Source organism: Odocoileus virginianus, chromosome 4 (assembly GCF_023699985.2).
Source record: "Odocoileus virginianus isolate 20LAN1187 ecotype Illinois chromosome 4, Ovbor_1.2, whole genome shotgun sequence".
Taxonomy (NCBI): Eukaryota; Metazoa; Chordata; class Mammalia; order Artiodactyla; family Cervidae; genus Odocoileus; species Odocoileus virginianus.
Window position 1 is genome coordinate 30568344 of NC_069677.1, and position 12182 is coordinate 30580525.

Sequence of the window (12182 nt, forward strand, 5' to 3'; positions counted from 1 at the left end):
TGTGTCAGAAAGAGAAAGATAAATATTGTATTCTAACACACATATAAAGAATCTAGAAAAATGGTACTGAAATATTTATTTACAGGGCAGCAATGGAGAAGCAGACATAGAGAATAGATTTATGGACATGGGGAGAGGGGAGGAGAGGGTGAGATGTATGGAAAGAGTAACAGAAACCTACATTACCATATGTAAAATAGATAGCCAGCAGGAATTTGCTGTATGGCTCAGGAAACTCAAACAGGGGCTCTGTATCAACCTAGAGGGGGTGGGATGGGGAGGGAGATGGGAAGGGGCTTCAAAAGGGAGGGTATATATGTATACCTATGACTGGTTCAAGTTGAGGTTTGACAGAAAACAACAAAATTCTGCAAAGCAATTATCTTTCAATAAAAAAAATTTAAAAATTAGATTTTACCTTACATCTGTTAAAACAACTATCATCAAAATGACAAGAAATAACAAGCATTGGCTTGGATGTGGAGAAAGGAGAATCCATTTGCATTGTTGGTAGGAATGAATGAAACTGGTACAGCCACTATGGAAAATGGCATGAAGGTTCCTCAAAAAATTAAAATTAGAACTACCATTATGATCCAGCAATCCCACTTCTAGGTATTTCTGGAGGTAATGCAATAACTACATTAAAGAGATAAGCTGCACGCCCAAGTTCACTGCAGCATTATTTACAATAGGCAAGACATGAATACAACTTAAGTGTTCATTGAAGAATAAATGGTATGCAAAATGTAATATTTTTCATCTATAAAAAAGAAAGAAATCCTGCTATTTGGGACACTATGGATGAAACTTCAGGGCATTACTCTAAGTGAAATAAGTCAGACAGAGAAAGACAAATACTGAATGATTTCACTTTTATGTGGAATCTGAAAAAAAAAAAAAAAAGCTCATACAAAGAGAAAACAAATTGATGATTGCCAGAGGCAGAAGGGGTTCAGCTGAGGGCAAAATGGGTGAAGGTGGTCAAAAGGTACAAACTTCCAGTTATAAAATAAAGAACCCCTGGTGATGTAATGTATAGCATGGTAACTATGGTTAATGATGTTGTATATTCGAAAGTTAAGAGATTAAATCTTTATCTTTCATTTTAAAAAAGTGGTAGGATATGCAGATCACATTCTAATAAATTGGTTGACTGCTACTATTTTGCTGGTGTTATTTAGTTGTTAAGTTGTGTCCGGTTCTTTTGTGACCCCATGGACTATAGCCCACCAGGTTCCACTCTCTATGGGATTTCTCAGGCAAGAATACTGAAGTGGGTTGTCATTTCCTTCTGCAGGGGATCTTCCTGACCCAGGGATCAAACCCACATCTCCTGCTTTGGCAGGTAGATTCTTTACTACTGAGCCACCATAGTCATCTTCATTTTACGAACTGGAAAATGATAAGATGGCATCATTTATCAAAAGGTGAATTCATTACTAGATAAAGGAGAAAGGCATTTAGCAAGTACAGAATTTACAAAAGAGTGGATTCTAGGTTACATGTTAAGTTAGCAAGACATTTTGGAGAGCAAGTCAGAATAAGGAAGTTTACACCATATAAAGTTTGCTATCATACAAATGGGATAAGTAAGCACATAGATTTTATCTCTTGAAGCAGAAAATCCAACTGAAGATGAATAGCTCATGTTATCCTCTGAAGATAATGACAATGGGGATCCTTATCCATTATGATATCAGAATATTTGTGATATTATGAGAAAATAAGCAAATAAATGAACCCAGTAAGTAATAAGAGGCAATAAGATACTTGATCTAATCAACTCCTTGATAAAAGGTTTAGGGAAAAGTAGAGGAGAGGTTTGTACCACACACAAAAAAAGACATAATGAAGAATAAGAATTTGACATCTGTATAAAACGGTTAACACAAGCATTCGGCTCTGGGGAATGCTGATCTCTTCTTTCTCCCCTGGTTGTGGTCAAGTCAGTATAGGAACAGAGTTACATAGCATTTCCCTCTGCGTGTTCGGCCTCTTTTACTTATCTGCTTTGTTGTTAGTCACTCAGTTGTGTCCTACTCTTCGTGACCCCTGCAGCACGCCAGGCTTCCCTGTCCTTCACCATCTTCCGGAGCTTGCTCAAACTCATGTCCACTGAGTCAGTGATGCTTATCTGCTTGGGGGGTCCATAAATTCAGGACTGGGGTAAATAGGTACTCCCTAAGTCCACTGTTCCCTGGGTAAGTTGGCCTGAGATGGTACTAGCCTCTAATATTGCCCTCAGTGTTGCTCAGAAGGGTTGGACCATTCCCATAAGGATAGTCAAACGTACAGTCAACAGAAAATGACTCTAAAATTGATTATCCCAAGTCAAGTCAATAGTGAAACATTTGCTTATCTCATGAAGTTTGATTTGAACAACACTTAGATCCTCCTGAAGCACAGTTTGGAGTCACAGAGCCTTACAAAGTGTTTGGCAACTATGAGGGACTCAATCAGGGCATCCTCAGGAAAAAATGTCACTACGCTTCTCAGACGTCTTTTACTCACTCTTGCTTACAGAATACAATTTCTGCGCTTTTCACCAGCAGGCTAAAATGCACTAAATTACTTTCCCAACACTGTCTCTCTCACCTTGAGACTTGAAACTTTTTTCTGTCCACAGATCCTCTAGAAGAGTAATACAAAACCACATATCCTCTCATATATTTTTAAGTTTGTATTGAAAAAATTGTATTACAAGTTTAAATTATTATAACAATGTAATTCTAAATATGTATGCCTGTAATAAACATAATAATGTTTGTTATATAATTATTATATTACTTTATATGTATTTAATGAAATAAAAATAATTTGATAATCACAATAATCCATTTTAAAAGCACTTAAATATGATCTTCTTTAACAGTCAGAATTTTCACATCACTCACTTTTGTCCTCAAACTCATATCTCCATTTTTCTCCCTCAGAATTTTATCCTAATGCAGCTTTATGCTTGAAAGTCTTTTATTGATCATCTCATTATATGTAGCTGCAATAACTACTTGTCTATTAGATATATAGTTTTCCCTGTGACCACAAAAGATTAAACATTAAATATTAAAGTATACAATAATCAAAAATTTTTGGCTGAAGTAGATGGTAATACTCTTCTATGAGTCTGAACAACTTTTTAACTTTTCAATAAAGTACAAAATACCAATTTGCCTCCCACAGGATTTCCTTTTTCTCAAATATTTAATAATCTGTTGGAAGTAAAGCTTTATTTGCTCTTTTTATTTGAAATCACATAGAATGCACCCCCAAAATGCAGAAAGAAACACAGACCCATGAAAATGCTTACTAAGCTCTCAAGTTTGAAAATGGCAAAAATTCAGATAAGGCACTCTGAAGAGACTGGTATTTACCAGCATACTTTTTACAAATTTTAATTACTCTAATTCTAAGATAAAGGAAGATATTGAGCATTGGCATAAATTTATTGGCTGGATGAAAAAAAGGTACCACAACCTTCAGTACTTCTTACCATTAGGACCAATTCTCATAGAGATGCAGTATTTGACAAAATTTAGGAGACAGAAGAAGCTAGTTTACCGAACAAAATGAAGCATCATTAATTCTATCAGCCATTTTATGAAATCCTGTGACCTTGACTCAGGCCAAAATCCTGTTTCTAATGCTAACCTTTGCCTTAACCCAAATATGAATAAGATGCGAAAAGATGGGGAACCCTAGCACTACTGACCATGACAGAATTACTGGCAGACCCCAGTATTTCAAGCATTGGTTTTGTTTTTTTGTTTGGTACCTCAGAGTATTTTCACTTCTGGGTAGTTTATCAGCGTAAGACTAAGAATGGGTGAGAATGAGAATTGAACTTTGTCAAAATAGAAGAAAGAGGAAGTGAAAAATGAAAATCAGCACATTAACTCAAAGTAATGAGGGACCTTAATTACATCTACAAAAATCCCTTCATCTTTTCCCATGTTAGTAACCCTACCACAGAATTACAAGTACTGTATTATCAGGCTTCTCTCAGCATTCTAGAAAGGGGATTATATACAGCATGGACCCAGGTAGCAGGAATCTTGGTGGCCATCTTGGAATCTCCCTACCAAAAATTAGATCTTCCTAAATTTCAAAAATTGCTGACATTTTCTAATGCTACTACTCATTTACAAATAGGCTCTACACACATTGTCTTTAATAAAATGCCCTTTTTCTCTTTGACCCAGTCTTCAAAGCTTAGTTCATATTCCTTCCTTCCACAGTCCTTGATCTGTATTTCCCTTATGGTAGTCTTATTATTCATGTAAGTATTTTGTTCCCTTTATAGACAAGCAACTCCATGAATCATATCTGATTTAGCTTTATATTATTCATAGGATCAAGCAGTGACTTGAAAGAGAAGACACCAACATATTTGATTAATGATTAAATGAAAAAATAAAAATTTGTACTGTCTATACATGAGTATGGTTATAGCTCTGACTTCTGAAGCTCTTTTCTTATACTCAATTATATCTATGACTAGGATGGAAGTGTATAGAAAACAGGACCACAAGATAGACTCAAGGAAATATTGCATACATGGAGTGCACGCATGCTAAGTTTTTTCAGTTTCATCTGACTTTGTGTGACCCTATGGAGCATAGCCCACTAGGCTCCTCTGTCCAAGGGATTCTCCAAGCAAGAATACTGAAGTGGGTCACCATGTCCTCCTCCAGCATATCCTCCCAAACTAGGGATTGAATGTGTGTCTCTTATGCCTCCTGCACTGGTGGGTGAGCTCTTTACCACACTATGTGAAGTATAGGCAATATTTTGTAATAATTGTAAATGGAAAGTAGCCTTCGAATTATATAAAAATTAAAAAAAAAAATTAAAAGGAGGACAGAGCCAATGTCTTCTTTGTCTTTCATAACATATTTTATTACAAACCTTAGATGTAATTTCTACATATCTCTGTATTGACAACCCAGTAGTCTAACTTCCTAGGTGGCTCAGTGGGTAAAGAATCTGCCTGCAAGGCAGGAGATGCAGGAGATACTAATTTGATCCTTGGGTCAGGAAGATCCCTTGGAGAAAGACATGGCAACCCACTCCAGTATTCTTACCTGGAGAATTCTATGTACAGAGGTGCCTTGAAGGCTACAGCCCATAGAGACACAAAGAGTCAAACATAACAAAAGTGATTGAGTATGCAGGCACAGTCTTAGCTCACTGATACAGACTGACTCTAAGAGTAATCAAGCATGTATCTGGTGTGGCTTACGGTAATGTTTCTTTCATTGTTTCCATCTATTTTGAGGAAAATTAATATTGTTGAAATTTCTAAAGAAGTTAGAGCTCTTTGGGATTCTGGGTCTCCAATATTTAGCAAGTATCTTCCTGCTCTCAGATTCCCAAGGGAAATTTGAACAGACGACCCACTACTTCAAAATACTTTCCTGTGACTATCACCACAAACCATACTGTGGAACCCCCAGTTCTGGTGAGGTGAACCAAATCACAGGAAAGCCATAGGGAAAATATTTGGCCTTTACTCAAAAACCCAGACTAAATGAGTAAATAAATAAAAAGGCTCTTTTGAAAATTTATCGTAGACTCACATATTAATCTCTTTTGTTCCTGTCTCTTTTTATTTATTTTTGAATTAATTTTTATTTGAATATAGTTGTTTTATAATGTTTTAGTTTATACAGTACAGAAGGTTTAATCAGCTATACATATACATGTATCTCCTCCCTTTTATTTTTTTTTTCCATTTATTTTTATTAGTTGGAAGCTAATTACTTTACATCATTACAGTAGTTTTTATTATACATTGAAATGAATTAGCCATGGATTTACATGTATTCCCCATCCCAGTCCCCCCTCCCACCTCCCTCTCCACCCGATCCCTCTGGGTCTTCCCAGTGCACCAGGCCCGAGCACTTGTCTCATGTACCCAACCTGGGCTGGTGATCTGTTTCACCCTAGATAATATACATGTTTCAATGCTGTTCTCTTCCCTTTTAGACTTCCCTTTCAGGTCATCACAGTGCATTAAGTAGAGCTCCCTGTGCTATACATGTTCTCATTAGTTATCTACCTTACACATAATAACGATAGTGTATATGTATCAATATCAGTCTCTGAATATCTCCCACTCCCTATCTTTTCCCCTTGGTATCCATACATTTTTTTCTCTACGTCTGTGTCTCTATTTCTGCTTTGAAAATAGGATCATCTAGGATGGACCTAGAGAAGGTCATACAGAGTGAAGTCGGAAAGAAAAAAAAAAACTATTAACACATAAATGTGGATTCTAGAAAAATGGTACAGATGATTTTATTCACATCTTAATCTTCACCCTGATGATCTTGCCACACAGATGGCTATAGCGAATTCCTGCCCTACCCCCAAAAGAAACATCAAAGGAAAGGAAGAATTTTTCTCCTAGGCTAAGAACAGAACAAAACTAACTCACACACTGCTGAGACTTTCTAAAACAGGAAGGTTCCCTCCTTTGGGAATAGCCCAAGACCCCTCTACCACACAAAAGAACAACCAACAGCCAGATGGTGCAATCCCAAAAGAAAGAAATGCAATGGAAGCAAGTCATGCAGACACACTTTGAAATGCTTTGTCAGGTGAGAAAGGACCCCAACTTGATCTGAATTTACAGGTTAATATTATACATGATCTTGCCCCAGAGCAGTTCTTGCCTAGTCAGCTAGAAGGAAGGTGTGCCGCTCATTTTGGAAAGAGCTCCTACCTACTTAGTGACCTGACATGAGAAATCTTCATTGCATTTCTGTGAATCATGTTTTATTAGATGCTTACTTGTTTTGATGATTGGCCTCTTCCATTTCCTCTTTTCCTAAGTACCTGTCAGATACTTAAGAAAAAAAAAAAGTGAATAAGCTTAACATAGAAAAAAAGACATTAAAAAAAAACCAACTAAACTAAAATCCTTCAAGTTAAATAGGCCACTCTGCAATAGAGGAAGTTGCATAACAAGTAAAATTCCTTGAGAAAAAAGAGAAGCATGCATGCAGGATTTAATTGCCAGAGTCTAATTAGTTTTTGACTAGTGCTATAAAACTGAGAGAGAAGCAAAGATAAATATTTCAGCTAATTTCCCTATGTACTGTGAATAAAAGAATGGAAATGATTCTCAAAATTGAATGTTATGAAGTCATTTGCAAAGTATATTAAGTCAGTTCTTCTATGTAATGAAGTGTCCTTTACAGTTTAAGAGACTTTCCAGAGCTGACATTTCTCTCATAAAGAACATGGATCTTGTGGCTTCATTATGACTTCTTGAAACAATCTGAACTCTAGACCTTTTCATCAGCCAGCTGAGGACACATCCACAGACTAACTGGTGTTTAATAGCAGTGCAGGGCACCAAGGCTCAAAATTATTTCAACTCTCATGACCTAAATCTCTGGCCAGGCGACATGTTGAAAGCTTCCTTGCTAACACCTCATTTATTTTTTCTCCCCACACTCACTGAGAGAGTTGCACACTGTGCTGACTTTTTAAAAAAAATCAGATTGCATGGTGGAAGGTCACTGAGAAATGAATGTCATTATGAAACAATTCAATGCATCACTTCCTTTCCCTTGATCAGTTTGATTCCCTTCACTGGAGGGCTGATAACTTCCCCCAAAGTGGTCTCCTGTGCATGATTACCTTGAGGCAATCTAGATGATGCTACATTAGGGAGGTAAGAAAGAGCAAATATGAAAACAGACATTACTATGTATAAGTTTGCAAATGAGTCAGTGAGGCTCCCTTTGCCACCTTCACTGAGAAGCAAATATGTTGATTTCATTTTGAGTTACAGATTGTTGCTCCTACCTTAGGTTGGTGGCTGATAAATCCATCCAACACAAGATTTCATTTTATATAATAGTTACTTTTTTAATGGCTCTTTAAATATATCAGTTTGTAGGGTTTATCCCCATCTGTTTGCACAGCAAAAGAGCATATTTTCTCTTCTAATTCAAGAACATCCGTGGTGTATTTTATTCTGGATGATGTTTGCTTTATAATGAGAGCGTTTTCTTTCATTATGTATTTATATATTTATAATTTCTTGACATCATCTTTTTTCCAGTGCATAATTCATTATTTTCATCTGAAGAAGAAAATGTAAGCTAGAAGAACCTGCAATCAGGCTTTGAGCTCCTCAAGAGGAAAGAACTTAGTTCCTAACACAGGAATCAGAAAAATCTGAGTAAATTATTTATCAAATTAGTAAATGAATTAGTATAATACAAAACTTATAATATACATGAATATATACAGGATTTTCACCAAGTGAATCCACTCTACTCAGGAATTAATTATGTAAATTAACTATTGATAGCAACTGACTCAAGATTAAGCTTCATATATTAGGAAATATGGGATGCAATTTAGCGCAATCAAACACTATTTTTAGCAAATATTTTAAGGAAATTCAGAAAAAAATGAAAAAAGAAAATATGACATAGTTTCTAGTAATGGAAATGTATATAATCCTGGCATTTACCACCTAATATATTTATAATTCCACTTCTATAATTTCATGTCTAAGCTACTGTAGACGATTACAAAAATTGTCATCAACTAAGTGGAAATATTACATATTAACATTATTCATTTGTTCATGCTACAATATTTGTTCTTTAAATTGTATAAAATTGATTAAACTGTATTCAAGCAAATTATATTAAACTGCCTACAATCTTGCCTATGATTCTTGGGTTCTGTGGTTTTTTTTTTCACCCAAAACAGATTCTATCATTAAACAAAGAACTATTTACAGTCTAGAAACACATCTTATATACCTAGGTATTCTCTTCATCTTGCACCTAAATTTTTTATGGAATGAGAAACAGTGAAATATCCATTAATTTCTGAGAATTGACAAAAATACTCTGGGCTTTTTATATAAGCATAAAATTAGAAGATTTGTCCACAATTTGTAAACACGAACTCCATATATTATTATTTATCAGTTTACCCAGAGAAGCATGAGGATTTTTTGACTGCCATCATTTAATTGCTTGTAGAAACCATTTGATAAAATTGTTTGTGGATCAGTGGGAAGAATCCTGGTTGAAAGCTGAGAAACTTTGGCTTTCTCATGATCTTAGCCACTTCACTTCTTTGGCCCCTGTTTCCTCATGTGGAGAATGATAGATTGAACTAGGTCCATAGCTGTCAATATTTTTAATTAATGATAGTCTTTGTTCAAACAAAAACCTTTGCTGGAATTTACATGTGCAAACGAGGTAGCTGAGATGCTCCTACTGGAAGGGGGTGAGGGTTCCTCATCCTTCCTAGGTTACCTCTCACTTACCATCTGTCTTTCTCCTACCCTAACCTCCTGCAGTAGCTCCTTAGGGGGTTGGGCATCCCATGAACCAAATACTAGACCAGGTCATTGAATCACTGAAGTCTTCTCTTTTTATTTCAAAAACTGTGACTTTAGCATTCAGTACTAATGCTGGCCTAGGATATATCTATATAATTACAAGGTTGAATATAGAAGGCAACATAGCTATTATCCATACCATTGCTTTCCTAACCAAGTAGATAATTAAGGTATAAATGAGAATAAAGTGATCAAGTTCAGACCCATTTTATCAATTCTTGTGATTGGTCAGGAATGACCAAATAACTCATCACTTTTACTTTTCAAACACTAACTAAAACTGGCCAAGTCACTGATCTGAGATTACTTATTGCAATCAGAAGTGGAGGCTGAAGTCCTCACCAAGAAAATAAGAGACAGATACTAATTCATTAGAAATTAATATGTAAAAACTGTCATAGTGCCAAGGTCCAAGGTGACAAGAGAGAGAATCAGAAAGATCATTTAACTTTAGGAGATCAAAGGTTGAAATACAAAAGTAAATTGGGAAATCAAACTTCAGGGTCATAGAAAAAAGAGTGAAGTAAATAAACCAGAAATGAAAGAATCAGAAATAGTATGTGAGTTATTCCAAAGTCATGAGCTAGCACTTATGAGTGCTAAGCAAGCTGGGCATGTGAATAGGCTGGGTCTAAAGAGCCAGGAATGATAGGCACAGTATAATTTTTTTCTGTGTGTAGCTAAAATTATTATCAAGGAATCTGAAAGGTCTAAATTTTTCCCTTTCCTTGTTACCACTGACGATTAAGAATTCAGTCAGTTCAGTTCAGTTCATTCACTCAGTCGTGTCCGACTCTTTGTGACCCCATGAATCACAGCACGCCAGGCCTCCCTGTCCATCACAAACTCCTGGAGTTTACTCAGACTAATGTCCATTGAGTTGGTGATGCCATCCAGCCATCTCATCCTCTGCCATCCCCTTCTCCTCCTGCCCCCAGTCCCTCCCGGCATCAGGGTCTTTTCCAATGAGTCAACTCTTCACATGAGGTGGCCAAAGTAGAGTTTCAGCTTTAGCATCAGTCCTTCCAATTAACACCCAGGACTGATCTCCTTTAGGATGGACTGGTTGGATCTCCTTGCAGTCCAAGGGACTGTCACGAGTCCTCTCCAAAACCTCTCCAAAAGCATCAATTTTTCAGCACTCAGCTTTCTTCACAGTTCAGCTCTCACATCCAGCACTATTTTAAATATGCCAACTCATAGTTCAGCAAAAAAAGAGAAAACAATGGCTTAAACAAGGCTTACCAACGGAGAAGGGGACCATAAAAAACAGCTTTATTTTTTTAAAAAGATCTTTAAAAGCAAAAATACTCATAATTTTCTTAAAATACTGTCTCTAAGATCCAGAGAGTTATTAAAAGAATGGCTTAGTCCTGAACCTGGGTTATGAAATCTCACATCTCAATACCCTGAACTTTTGTGCTGTATTCAAACCTAACCTCTTCCTCTTTTGCTGCTCTGCAGAGTGCACACAGGGCTTCACCACCTTCAAACACCTCTGTTCAGACAGAAATTTAACAAGCTCTGTCAAAAATGCATATTTCAGACTGAATTGCTTATTTTCCCCTCTCAAGTTAAAATGATGTATTAGAGATTCAAAAGAAATAAAAGTAGATTGCACAAAATATAGCTCATTTCCCCAGAAGGTAAATGTTAAAGGCTCATTTTTTTAGCAGGTCAGATGACTCCTTTCATGATATATATGTGCCTTTGCAAAAGCCTTTAATCTCTGCAAGTCCTGATTTTCTTGGCTGAAAAATGGAAAATCAAAATTAAAGTAGTAAAATCCCAGCTTCAATAAGGAGTGGAGATTTCTGACTTAATTTGTTATTACGTTAGCTTGATAATTGCCTCTCCCCAGTTCCCGCTAGGCTTACACCCATACCTAGATAGTCTGTGATGATGTCCAAGTGCAAACATCTACAAACAACCTCTGAAGACATTCTTTTTAAAATAAAACCAATGTCAATTGAGAAAAAGATTAATGTGTGTATATGTGTGTGTGAGTCTGTATGTGTGTATATTCTTTCTTTCTTAGCTTTATAAAACAAAGCACTCCAACATTCCTGAAAGAAAAGTGGGAAAACATCTACTACTGTCTTCATAGATCAGAAATCCAAGGTCTGTACTAGTGATACTCAACCCTGGTCACACATTAGAAGCCCCTGAAGATGGCTTGAGGTAGGTAGAATTCTAAAGATGCACCCCAAAATACATGTGCATGCATGCACATACACATGCACGCACACACACACACAAACCATTCCTATAACCTAGTTATCTGATCAAACACTAATATCAGCATGGTTGCAAAACAGTTTTTTTAGATTAAATTAAGGCTAGTTACTTATCAACTAATTTTAAAAATAAATTATCCTGGAGAATCCAGGTATTCCCATGTCATTACATGGGCTCCAGAAAGCAGTTAAGGAAGGCAGAAGAGTCAGAGGTATACTGCAGAGAAGAAGTCAAGGCAGATGAGGTGGAAATGGAGATCAGAAAGAACTTAAGCACCAGAAGGACTCAACACATCTTACTGACTGAGGACAGAGGCCAAGAACAAAGGCATGCAGGAGGCCCCTGGAAATCGAGCAGGATACCCAGCCACAGCCAGCAGAGAAAAAGGGTTCTCAGTTCCACAGCTGCATGGAAATGAGTTCTGCCAACAATGTGAATCAGCCCAGAAGAGATCTCCCCAGGACCTCCACAAAGAATGCAGACCTGCCCACAACTTCACAGGGCCTTGCAGACGTGGAGCAGGGGAACCAGCTGAGCCCACTGGACTTCTGACCTACAGAAC

The 12182-nt window shown here is 36.7% G+C and overlaps 1 long non-coding RNA gene across 3 annotated transcripts in view; it reads right to left on the minus strand.

The window, feature by feature from the left end:
• LOC110136434 (uncharacterized) overlaps nucleotides 1–12182 on the minus strand; it is a 129945-nt gene that overhangs the window by 70574 nt on the left and 47189 nt on the right. Inside the window, exon 3 of one of the 3 annotated variants that reach the window (XR_011487292.1) lies at nucleotides 6795–6850. The exons of the other annotated variants lie outside the window; for them this stretch is intronic. This is a non-coding gene — a long non-coding RNA (uncharacterized lncRNA). Of the gene's footprint in view, nucleotides 1–6794; nucleotides 6851–12182 lie in introns of those variants that run through there. 3 annotated transcript variants of the gene reach the window in all.